The following is a 4,316-nucleotide window of genomic DNA, read 5'->3' as shown; positions in this document are numbered from 1 at the left end:
AGAGAGAGCTCACTACATACAGATTATACAGCCACCACTAGAGGGAGCTCATTACATACAGATTATACAGTCACCACTAGAAGGAGCTCACTACATACAGATTATACAGCCACCACTAGAGGGCGCTCACTACATACAGATTATACAGCCACCACTAGAGGGCGATCACTACATACAGATTATACAGCCACCACTAGAGGGAGCTCACTACATACTAATAATACAGCCACCACTAAAGGGAATTCACTGAATACAGATTGTACAGCCACCTTTAGAGGGAGCACAGGGTGCCTCAGGGACAGAGCAGAGCAGCAGGATCTTATTAGACCCTGCTCAGCTCTGCTCCCCCACAGGGGCCGGGTTTTCCCCAAAACTGGAGTTCCTTTGGATTGTCCCTGTTACAGTGGAAATAGTTAAAAATATGAGTTGCAGTGTCTCTCTAAGATCTTTCTGTGACCTCGTAGGGGACAACTTTTGTGACAATTTGTTTTTTAATAATAATAAAATGTACAATGATCTCCAGCACATCCCCCTGTGTAATCAGGGATGGTCTACAGATAATCCACTACTCCCCATTCACTTTGCATCGGCCTTGTGTAATAGGTCGTTGCTAACAAGTGACGATCGGCATTTTTTGTGTTATCCCTCTTGAAATAGAGCGATGTGACAGTGCGGCCCTCCAACCAAAAAAAAGTTGTACTTCCCTCCCTGGTCCTAGAGACACAGAGACAGGGGCCTGATTTTGCTATTAAGTAAAGTTCCATTAAATTTCCCAGTTATAAGAAAAATAAGTAATAAAAAATAAAGTAGCTGAAGCCCGGCCCAGGTGCTCCGATCCCGGCAGTTTAACCCCTTACATGGGCAATAGTAAATGTAACATCCAGAGTGTCAGCCGACTGGCACCCCCTGACTGGTGCAGGGAAGATGATGTCAATTTGTTTCCTGGTAACTGAGAAATATCAGGTGGGGACTTCCAAGATTACTTGCTGTTCTCTTGATTAAAGACGTAAAGGAAGTCATATGACTTTAAAGATTCAACAGGCTCTTTAATCCAGTGGACGTCTCAGTGACATACATGCTCTTATTATCTGCTTCCAGCATGAAGCCCACCATGCTCCTCCTTGTACTACCACTCCTAATCTGTGCTGCAGCAGGTGAGATCCGCATGCTGTATATAGCCTGTATGGGTAGTGTGTTAGACGCACGTACAGTATACATTGGGCATAGGGATTAGTGTGCACCCTCATTCAGATAACAAGATTTAGATACAATAATAGGCGTCATTTGTTTTGGTTCGAAAAGGGAAATTGTAACCACAGGGAACAATGTTACTTTCAGTTTTGATTCTTAATTGTGTCATGACCTGTAATTGTATGATGAAAGACTTAATGATTTATACTTATCATACAGTCATCTCACGAAAAGTGAATAGGCAAATATTATGGCGGCAGTATCATGTTATGGGTCTGTGTCTTCTGTATGTGGGCGGGGTGTCCTACCGGGGATCTGTGTGTAATCTCTGGAACCTCTCTACTGTATATGTGACTCATCCTAATTGCTAAATATTCTTTCTGTATAAGCTTTGTCTCTAAGATCTGGTATGTTATGGTTAGATTAAATGTCAGGGGACCGCCATGGGGTCCAATATTACCCCTATATTAATACACGCCAATATCAACAAATACTGTGTAGATAATGACCTAAATGTCAGCATGACTAACTCATACTCCCCTCACTGTCTAGAAGATTGTAAACTCGTCTTGAGCAGGCCTCTGATTCCTTGATATAACTTTGCTTTCTTTTCCTTTTCCTGTTCATACTGTATTAGAGCTGGTATTTATATATCTGCTTCTATGTAAGGCCCAGGGCTGCACAATATAGTAGTGATATCTGAATAAAGGATAATCCTCTAAGATATCTGCCTTCAAGAACTGTATACTGCAAAATGGAAGTGTTCTTGCCTGCTGTACTATAAGTCTCACACTTGGATGCATCAAATCATTACAAGGTCGTGTCCCCAAATAAATTGAATTTGTTTTATTAATATCTATTTAGGTCCTAAGGTAGTTAAAATATATAAAAAAAGAAAACATGATGAAGCCAGGAGGGTGTGTAAAGGTGCTGCAGATCATTTATGGGTATTTCCCTAATGACTCATACATTTCTTTACATCATTGTATCACCCGATAATACGTCATGGAGGGGGGGGGGGGGGGGAAATCTCGATAGAAGATGTTTATGTTATTTACAATCCCATTATCTATCAATTTATCAGACATTTTATCATCCCCTTACTGACTGAAGCCCCCCACATTCCTACCTATACTTCTACAGCTATGGAGGAGAACCACGTGCTCTATATAGTCCTGTATGTACCTATATGTGAAAACCACTGAGCTGTGAGTTCAGTGGGCAAATCCTCTTAAGTATGTACCTATGGTTCGGTTAGGGTCCTGGGGATGTGTGTCTAGCATATGAAACCTCCTTATGGTATCTGTGACTCATCTTAAGTGCAAAACATTTTTACTGCATAGATTTTGACTCCTTGATCTCATACGGCAAAGTTATATTTCAGGGGACTGTCATGGGGTCCCAAACTACCCCTGTTCTATAGCAAGAGCATCTATAGCATTTCTTACACATTGCTGAGGACTACATGAGCGAACATGCATTTTTCAAGTTCTGGTTTGGGTATTTGTGCAATTCCGTTATCGATTCTGTTATCACGGAATATAACGGAATGCTATGATGGAATGTACAACAGAAGCCTTTAAGAGGCATTCCGTTTTGCATTCCATCAAAAGAGAAGTCAATGGGCGGCATAACGGATCCGTCTGGTTTCTTTTATGATATGCATCCCGTCACAGCATTCCGTTATATTCCATGATAATCCATAACGGAATTGCACAAATACCTGAACACCGAACTTGGAAAATGCAAGTTTGCTAATCCCTACTGATGACATCACTGGATACTTGCGCCCTTCATCCACAAAGTGCGCAGCGACATCATGTGGTCCAGTTCTGCAGAGATTACTCAAATAAGAATTCAAACATAACTTTATTTACAACATGAATGTCCTTTATTAAAGAGACTTCAGATAATAAACAGCAGCATTAATGAACAGATCTGCACACACTGCAAGGAAAAGGCAAGGAAGAGGCAACATAAAGGGTCACTCCACCTTCACGTAACACAAATTCAATTTAGAATCCCATAATAGGGTGTTGTGCCCAGGTCTTCTACTACAGTCCTCCAAGTCATAAAGAAAAAGTGTTGTGTGTTAAACTTTTTCAGCAGCCACCACTAAGGGAGCTCACGACATACAGATCATACAGCCACCACTAGAGGGAGCTCACTACATACAGATTATACAGCCACCACTAAGGGAGCTCACTACATACAGATTATACAGCCACCACTAGAGGGAGCTCACTACATTCAGATCATACGGACACCACTAGAGAGAGCTCACTATATACAGATTATACAGCCACCACTAGAGGGAGCTCACTACATACAGATTATACAGCCACCACTAGAGGGAGCTCACTACATACAGATTATACAGCTACCACTAGAGGGAGCTCATAACATACAGATTATACAGTCACCACTAGGGGGAGCTCACTTCATATGGATCATACAGCCACCACTAAAGGGAGCTCACTACATACAGATTATATACTACATACAGAATATACAGCCACCACTAGAGGGCGCTCACTACATACAGATTTTATTACAAGACCCGGAGGCTCATATTGCTATTCTCCTTCTTTACTCTGACCAATAGCAGCAAAGAACAAATAAAAATATTGAAACATGTCATCAGCCCCTCCCCATAGTCTCTCTATAACAGACCACACCGCCTGCAAATCCCCCTCTTTCTTTGCTGCTGACCGCAGAGATAAGTATTGCGATTTGTTTGCTTCTATCATTGTGTCTTTCATATATATATTGATTGTCATTTTGGGGATTTACAGTTGTTTTCTCTGTATTTGTTCCCCCCCCCCTTTTTGGGGTTATCTTAGAGTATATATCGATCTATATATATATTTTTTTTTTTTCTGTAGCCTTTTTCCCCTTAGGTTGTTTTTCACCCTAGCCTGCGGCTATCAGGGGGTTAATTCGGCGCCTCCCTCTCTCCTAGTTGTCGGGCGCTCTGTCCTTTTCTTTCCGCTTGTCACCCTTGCTGTGCCCTCTTCTGCTGCTCCTCCCTTCCCCCCTTGTGATCGGATGGGCTATTTTCCCGCCGCCGCTTACCTCCGTGCGGCTGCGGCGGCTTCCCCTTTCATCCTCGCAGGCGCGCCCGA

This window comes from Bufo gargarizans, chromosome 1, assembly GCF_014858855.1.
Source record: "Bufo gargarizans isolate SCDJY-AF-19 chromosome 1, ASM1485885v1, whole genome shotgun sequence".
In the NCBI taxonomy this organism is placed as follows: domain Eukaryota; kingdom Metazoa; phylum Chordata; class Amphibia; order Anura; family Bufonidae; genus Bufo; species Bufo gargarizans.
The sequence above is the reverse complement of the archived record's forward strand: the minus strand, read 5'-3'. Positions refer to the sequence as shown.